The 9,083-nt window shown below is 46.1% G+C and overlaps 1 long non-coding RNA gene across 1 annotated transcript; it reads left to right on the top strand.

Annotated features, from left to right (window-relative positions):
- On the top strand, nucleotides 1-1,825 carry LOC120668884. Its single transcript, XR_005672621.1, has 2 exons — nucleotides 1-1,494; nucleotides 1,586-1,825. It is a non-coding gene; the product is annotated as an uncharacterized LOC120668884 (long non-coding RNA).
- Nucleotides 1,826-9,083: the final 7,258 nt, after the last annotated feature.

Raw genomic sequence — 9,083 nt, 5'->3', positions numbered from 1 at the left:
ACCCGCAAACAATCCTCCCAGCTGGCAGCCCCTCTCGTCCCTAGCGGCGGCGTCCGCTACTACTATTGTCGCCTCCGCTCCACTCCGCTGCGGCTGCTCCTCCTCATCGACATCTGCTCCTTCGATTCATATGCTTCAGCTCCCTTGGGTACAAAACGAAGCCGCAACACAAGGGCGGCGCGGCGGCGGTGACGCGGTGGCGGCCGCAGCACAAGAACAGGTCGCGGCCGTCCCCCCTGGTCGTTGCTCCCTCTGCGCAGGCTACGCCGTGCAGGTCGTCTCCGCCCCTCCTCACAAGCACTCCGCCCCTCCTCACTAGAATATGAGGAATCTAGATCAGGCGCGTACTCTTCTTCCCCCCAAGTTTAGGCACTGTCGGTAGTGATTGGTGAATCTTCTCTGGCCTTCGTCTTCAGAGCACTTGTTGTTTTGAGCTAGCATGTGCTCTCACCACCTGTCTTTGTGCAGAATGGATGGATATACATAGCCTGGAGCCACTAGATATTAGAAATCGATTGTTTCAGATATGGCCAGGCTGCTATATCCAGGCAAGAGAGCCACGGTCATTGATAGGCCTGAGAATATCCTGCCTTCATTCTTGCTTGATTAAATCTCTAGGTGTATTGTACCGTGCCAATGCTATATAATTGTGTGGAAGCAACTGACAATGCTATTGAAGCTTTGGACTCAGTGCAGTATACATAGCCTTGAGTGCTTAGTGCAGTATAGGACAGCTTTTGAAGCTTTGTACTCACAAGATCTCAGTTATGTGGACATACCTTCTGCTGATGAATGGAAAATGGCAGATCTTCTCTGCAAAATATTCAAGCCTTTCTATGATGATTTCAGGTTCATTGTTCCCGACCACCCACCCATATTATCATGTTCTCTGGACAGTAAAAGAAAAAATAGAAAAGGAGGCTTCAAATGAAGATCATTGTATTGCAGCAATGACAGTTAAAATGAAAGAGAAGTTTCTGAAGTATTGGGATTTATCCTTGCTACAGATCTATGTGCATGTTGTTCTAGATCCTAGATTCAAGTTCAATTTCATAGCCTTTCGCTTGGAGGCACGATTTGGCAACAAAGATCCCACATACACTGCAAAAGTGAAGTCAGCATTGGAGGATTTATTTTCTGCATATTCATCACAAGCACCTGATTCAAACAACAACTATCAGCCACAATCCAATGATGAGATCATCCATGAAGATGACCCCTAGGCAGACTGGGAACAACACCTTACAGCACAGAAAAAGAACACAGTGAAAAATGAGCTTCAAGTATATTTGCAAGATGATCTTTTCCTCGGCAAAAGGATTTGGACATTCTACAATGGTGGATGATGCACTCTATTTGTAGCACCTGCATCGACAGTAGCTTCCGAGTCTGCATTCTCTACTAGTGGGAGAGTTATTGGCGACTATAGAAGCCGGTTGACAAGAAAGAATGTAGAAGCATTAATTTGCCTCCAGGACTGGTTGAGAGTAGAAGGTAACCTTTTGTTAATTGTTTTTAATAACATGCATTTTCAAGTAATGATGTGATTCTAAAAAAATATGTTCATCTCTTTTTCTTATTTCAGGCCATGGCAACTTCAAAATTGCAGAAGGTGATATTAGTGATGGTGAGGATCGGTTAGAATAAAAACTAACAGGTATATAATGAATACTATATACTGAATTCTGTGCTCAGTTCTTTGAATGTTTACTCAGTTGTTCAACATGAAAGTGAAAGACTGAGGTGCTGCTATTGAGTAGGCTGGTGTAGAGCACTTCTGTTGTTTCCCTTTGACCTTATTAACAAGTATTTTCTTCTTGAATTACACTCTTGTCATTTACCTCAACAAACAATGTTTAACTAGATAATAGATACCTTGCTTAACCTGTTCAGTTGTTAACTGTAATTGGTATTGTTGGGGTTGGTCCCCCGAACAGACGAGAGATGAGATAGAATGAGAGGGAGAGCAAGCCAAGTAAGTAAGAGAGCAAATGGCCAAAAGTCCCCACCTCCACTCCATGGGGTGCTATTTATAGGGAGGAGGTGATGGTTGTTTATATTTATTCCATTGGTGGGGTTGAATATTACAAGAAGGTCCCCAGGATTTATAACTGAGTCCCTAGAACTTACAAACAGGTCCCTGGATGCTGCAACTAAGTCCCTAGACCTCACAAACAAGCCCTTAAACCACTTTTTCGGACCTCTTTTGTACACAAAGATGTGCTCACCCCTTGGAAATCTAAGGAGCACCCCCCCCCAACAGAAGACCCTTAGCTAGTTGGTCTCGGCTGGCACAACGAGAGTAAGTAGCTGACCCTATCAAAAGAGGGCTATTTATAACACAGTATCTGGTTACAAGGAATGTCCTTTGTAACTTTGTCATGTGCGCATCACTAAAAGCTCCATCCCAAAAATCTAGTGCGCAAAAAGGGCATGGAGAAAAGGGCACTCACATGCTTGGATTTACCCAAGTGCCAGTTTTAGATTTCGCGGGTAGCTTCACTCTTGAGCTTCGATTGGCGAGTGGCTTCTTCTCTAGACGGAGCTCCATCATCAAAGACGAACTGGTCCTCCAGTACACCCCACCTCTGTTGGGATCGTCGTCGCCGAAGATTACCGCAACATCTTCAAGTCTTCTCTAACGAGCACCAGACAAGATGTAACGAACATGACACCATTTATGCCATTTCGAGTGATTTTGGTGATCGAATGACAACGCAATCAATGGGACTAATGGTTTTGTTAAGTGAACATTTCTAGATCCCAGGGATGAAGTAAAAAGGCCATGCAAAGCAAAACACGAAGAAAGAACTCAAAGAAATGCTGAATTGGACGAGTTCTACTGAAATCAGTAGCACCGGAAGAACCGATGCTATAGGCATCGGTGCATCCGATGGTTGTCGGAAGATCCGACGGCCTGGTTTTGGTGCAAGACTAAGCGCCTCTGGAGATCAAGTGAAGAAAGAATGAAGCACCGGTTGAACCGACGGTGTCAAGAGGGGCATCGGTGCATTCATCGTACCATGTTCCAGAGACGATGTCAAGCGAGGAGAAGCGAAGTCTTCAGCACCAGTTCAACTGACGGTGCATCGGAGCATACCATCGGAGCATTGACGTCAGTAGAAGAGAGAGGTCCAACGGCTAGTCCAGTTGCTGTTGTGACCGGTTGAACCGACGCCCATAGCATCGGTTCATCCGATGGTCTCTGAAGTCGCTGCAACTGTGTCAGCAAGCCAACGGCTACTTCAGTTGCTGTGAGTGACCGGAAGTTCCGACGTCCCTGCACCGGAAGTTCCGATGCCTACGTAGAAAACTGGCCAACGGCTCTCTTGAGTTGGTGGCCTATATATATGCCTCACCCCGGCCATTTGAAGATTGCTGGAGTTGCTAGAAGTCATACACACACCCAAGAACACCTCCAAGCCATACAAGAGCTCATTGATCATATCCTTAGTCCTTAGCATAAGCTTTGTGAGTGTTAGTGCTAAGTTAGCTCTTGAGTGAGTGATCAAGCAAGGTTTAGATCCTTATGGTTGGTTCTAGAGTGAACCACACTTGTACTACAGTGTGCCGGCCCCTTGGAGCTTTGGTGGCTTGCCGGCAAGTCAACGACCCTCCGGCTTGGTGTGGAGCGGCGTCGACGACATTGTGCGGGGGACGGAGACCCCTCCTTCGTGGGCAATCTCTCTTAGTGAAGATCGGGATTAAGGTGACCGTGATTGTGTTCACGGAAGAGACTTGATTGCCGGGAAGCGATACTCTTAGTGAGTGCTTCAACAACGTGGACGTAGGGGCGCCTTTGTGGCAAACCGAACCACGAGATAAATCCTCGTGTCGAGAGTTCGCTTCCTCTCATCCCTCCCTTTAAGCTTCCGCATTTCATATTGCAACTTGTAGGCCTTTACCTTCTTAGTGTAGTATCTTGCTAGGATTGGCTATATGTTACAAAATTCTTTTGGGATGATGGTTTTACACTAAGGTGAACCGTAGTTGCACATCTAGATAGCTTGTTTTAGTTTAAGTTTTGTGCAAACTAGTTGGAGCCATAGGTTAAGGTTTTAATAGAGCCTAATTCACCCCCTCCCCCTCTTAGGCTAGAGCACCCGATCGCTTTCACAAGACCTCATCATCTAAGATGAACTGGTCCTCCAGTACACCCCCCAGCTCCTCTTGGCTGGTGCTTGTGAGATAAGCTTTGCATGTAGTGGAAGTAGTCGATGTAGACAACGTAGAGGTTGATGTAGCGGTCGAAGGTTGCAGCGAGCCCCTCAAGCTGAAATAGTGGCTAGAGTGATGTGGGAGGCGAAGCCGAAGGCTCCGGCGAGGCCCTCGAGCCGAATTAGCAGCGAGAGCGACGTCGGAGGCGAAGCCGAAGGTCCCGGCGGAGCCTCTCGAGCCGAAGGTTCCGGCGAGATGATGACATTGATACATGCCATTTTTTACCTGGCACCTGCATGAGACCTTCGATCGACATTAATAGAGAAAGCCAGTTGCTGAATTCATGAGTACGACAGCAAAGCTTAAAATCAAAGGACTATAACCACTTAATATTTTTCCGTTCGAAGGTCATGGCGTGATTGGGCCTGCTTCGCTGACCGGTCCTGCGGAGAGCAAAAGTAGTGCTGATCTTTGGCGTGGGCTAGACCTCCAGTGCCGAAGGTTAGCGTTGACTTGCCATGGGTCAGTCTTTTGCTTCGAAGCTCTGGGAGCTTTGGAAGCTTCGCTTGGGCCTGCATGGTCACAAGCATAGAGATGCCCACGCGCCTCCCTGTAGTTTTGCATGATGATTTTTGATCATGGAAATTCTGCTAGATAGTTGCACGATTTTGAACCTTCGGTCACTGCTCTCATGCTAGCTGTGACCTCACAGGACGGAAGCTCTTATGTCTCTCTCTTTCATTCTCTTTCTTTCACTTTGTGTTTGCTTTTTTTTATTATTAAATTGAGTTGACCGAAGAGTAGCGGGACAGTCGAATTAAACCTTCGCAGGTCAGAAGCTTCGCCCGGATCCCGGGCGTGGCGCTGGACCGCTAACATCGAGTGGGCTGCCCGCTTTGGGCTGAGCCATTAGCTCCGGAGCTGCCACGTTTGGTTGGGCGTGCTAGCTTCGGGTGGTTAACCACTTTCAGCTTCTGGTTGAATGATTGCATGGCCCATGCAAAAATCAGCAAAGGTTCCTGCTGGGCCCTCGCCTCGCATCTTGCGGGTGATCGGAGGTGCCTGGCCCGTATGGACCATCTCTCCGACGTGAAAAACAGTTTTGAACAGCTGATGAGGTGCTATTCTCGATCGTGCTTTCCTGCTCATCCGAAACCCGAAGGTGTGACGAATGTGAATCAGCGAAGGTGTGGCTTGTCTTCTCATCCTGTCTCAGCATTCCGGCGTGGGCTAGCTTCACGTTCAGTTAGCATCCGCGGTCGCATCGTCGCCCGGAGCGGAGGTCCACCCAGCTCCCTCGAAAGAGTACCGAGGTGTTGTAATCCCAATTCCGAAGACCGCTGCTGGTTATTGGGCACCTTTGATATATTATTATTATTATTATTATTATTATTATTATTATTATTATTAGGACGGTGAAGTCTTGATTGTAGGCCGCTTCCCATGCATGCATAGGTAGCATCAGCATCGGGGAGTTTATGCTACCGGAATTGCTGGCTAGGCGGATGGGTGGAATCCACGGTCGAAGTTGCAGCTGCTGGTCTTGTCTTTGCTTCAAGGTGACCGGTGAGCTTCGGTCGGATTTGCTGGTTTTCATTGGCTGGAAATGGGCAACGATCGTCATTTTCTAGCTTGTAGCTTTCCTCTTATCAAAGTGATAAGCCATCAGAAGAAAAGTGATTAGAAATCACATGCTTTTTCTGGTTGCCACACAAGGCAAAACGAACGAAGGTCACGTGATCAAAATATTTACTTCTAGAACAAAGGACATAACCTTCGCTCATAGCTTTATCTTTTTGAAGGTATCCTTGGACACGAGTTGCAAAAGTGAAGTTGCAGAAATGTAAATTTGCGGGTCGTCACCTAACTTTTCTTTTGCGAGGTATTCGTCCTTATGTGCAGGAAGCGATACTCGACTTCATTATTGAGGTCATAAGCCTCTTAGCTCCTCGGAGGTATTCTTTTCACTACTAGAAAACACGCGTGGCAGCCTCTTTGGTACCGGTTGGTCGTTCCAACCGGTACCAATGACTTTTTCTCTTTTTTTCCCAAATCTAGTTTTGTTTGTTATATTTATTACTGTTTATTCTTTTATAATTGCTAAACGCACTCAAGCTCTACAGTACTATACGTTCATTGGTCGTACTAACTAAAAGTGAAATGCGAGCATATAATTAAGCTAATTAGATGAACTAATATATTTACAAATTTACAAACATCAAGGCATAACATTTAAAAATATTTACAAATGTACAAATCATGTTTGTAGTCCAACTACTGGTCCCCTCAAGAGGTCGATGGAAGTCCTCTATGGATGTGACCGTCGTGGTAGAACTCGCCTCTAGGATCCAAGATCTCGTTCAAATTAATCCGGCGAACTGCTCGCACACGGCGTTGATCCGATCAGTAGAGTAACATTCATCCCCCATTTGACACATCTATCATTTAGAAAAAAAGGATTAACATCATGTTCGTTAGTACAATTATGAAAATATACTAGTGAACGGTTTGGACGTACTCTCGTGTCTTCATCAGTAGCCTTCCCGCATGGAGTCATGATGTGCAAATAGTCGCATACGTAGTACCCGCACCAATCAGTTCCTTGTTGTTGTCTCGCACACTTAAGGAGAAACAAATAAATTACTCAATTTATAATAATTTGGGATTATATACTTAACTAGACAAATCTTTATGAATCAACATACTGGATAATCCATGTTAACGTTCAGTTCGGGCCTCCATTGACCACGTCCTTTGTTATTTTTCACAAATTTTTTCCAAATCCTGTGCTCAAAGTTAAGTTTGATATTCAGGAATTGTTATTAACACAAAAAGGATTTGATTGTGCAAACTGAACTTACCTGTTCAAGGGGTCTAGGATATGTTGGATTGCGGACTTTGGATTTCTCATTGAGTCAAAGACTATAAGATTGCCGGTCTCTACGGAAAGTATGAGTAAAATCCAATGATAACTGCAGATATAGATAGGATATATACATACATGCATTAGACGACTTAGTATTTATTTAGTAATATAATAGAGGATTGAGTCGACCAAGGCTTACCCAAAGTTGTATGGTATGAATATATAAGATTTGTAATTTTGCCTAGTCAACGAATCGTACATGTTTTGGCATGTTTCCTTGTAATTTTCGTTGAGCACTTTCTGGTTGACTAGCAAAGGAGACATGAAGCCGATCTGATGGTGCCATCCATGTTTTCGGCTTCTTTGGGTCTCTTGTCTAAACGATACAATAGAAATTTTATAATACACACATATAATTATGTTCTTGTTAACAAAAAGTATTAATATAGAGGTAAGTGATACTTACAAAACCCAAATAGTGATGATAGAGGTGTCGAGGGCTTGTCGATGGTAAATGTGATATAAATTTTTGAAATACACCTAGAAGTCGTCCTCCCCACGGAAGAAATCATGGTCACGATACTTGACTCCAAACATTTTCCCTTTGTCATTCGACATTCGCAGGTACCATCTATGCAAATTGAACATATGCGTGCCTAGACTTTTCTCCTCTTCCTCAGTGACAAAAGGTTTTCCATGCTGGAATGGAGTAAGAACGGGAGCGACAGGGATTTCCGCCTCTACTTGCCCCGTTGCCTGCTCTAGCGTTAATCCAGTTTCAAAAAGAAATATCGCGGCCTGTTGGTCCGCCTGGAGTTGTACGTCTGTCGGGTGTAGGAGTGGCAACCCTGGCACCCGGAGGGGCTCGAGTCCTTTTTGTTGTGTGCCAAGCTGAGGAATGGTCTTGCTAAATTTTTTCCTTCAGATTTCTCACCTTGTGTGCTTTTGCCAGAGTACGATCATAGTCCGAGGATAAGCTTTTCAATTTTGGTGGGTTGTCTAGGTTTGCGAGAAGCTTTTTCCCTAGTTCTAGAGGTACCTTTTCCCTCGGTGGGGGGACTTTAGGCTTCAATTTTTCTTTTATATATCGAGCAGTCTCCTCTTCCAACTTCTCAGCGGTTTTCTCGTAGGTTAATTTTCTTTCGACCGTTTTCTGCTTCTTCTTCGAGGGTCCAGCCGCTGGGAGGGATGCTGTCTTTTTCTTTCCTTTTTCTGGGTTAGGAGGAGTTGGAGTACTTGTGGTCCTTTGCTCCGACGGAGATGGTGGTGAAGGAGGTGGTTGTGGGGACGGCGGTGAGGGAGACCGCGGAGACGGGCGATCGGTCTGCACGGGAGCCGTTGTGCTTGCAGTAAGTTTGATGTCGGCCTTGCGCCATAGAACGACCCCGTGCAGTGCGTCTCCCAATGTCTTCTCTCCATCTCCTCCAATGAAGTCGAGCTCAAGATCCTCATTGTTTCCAAGTATCTGCTCGACTGTGACGGAGGTGTAGCCAGGGGATATCGGCCTTCCATGAATTGTAGTAGAAGGATTCAGGGGCAGGGCTGACCTGTATGCGACATGAATGGATATATTTCTTGCTCGCACATGAAGCTCGCACAGTGTCGGCATGGTGACATCGTCCACTAGATACCTCTGGTCATCTACCGCCGTTGACTCAATTTGGGGTTGCTGTTCCACTTGTACGTCGGGCGCCGCCGTGGATGCACAGCTGCTGTGTCGCTGAGAGGCCGGGCTTATCAGAACATCCGGGTGCGACCCAGCAGTGCCCCTTTGGCTCAGAACTAGGTGCACTGCCTCATTGACCCTGGCGTCCATCTGAGATTCCAAGGACGCATACTTCCTGTTCATCTCTTCTTGTATGGCACGGAGTTTCTCTTCCTGTTCGGCTTTGCTCTTTCGGTGAGTCTTGTAAGAGGAATCTTTGGCCCAAGCAACTTTCCATGGGACCACGCCGATGCCGCGGGCTCGTCCAGGGTGTTCCGAATTCTTTAATGCCCTTGTCAGCTCATCATTCTCCCTTTGAGGCTGGAATGTTCCTTGTTGGGTCTCATCTATTGC

Source organism: Panicum virgatum, chromosome 4N (genome assembly GCF_016808335.1).
Source record: "Panicum virgatum strain AP13 chromosome 4N, P.virgatum_v5, whole genome shotgun sequence".
NCBI classification, from domain to species: Eukaryota; Viridiplantae; Streptophyta; class Magnoliopsida; order Poales; family Poaceae; genus Panicum; species Panicum virgatum.
This window is presented reverse-complemented; position numbering and strand designations above follow the sequence as displayed.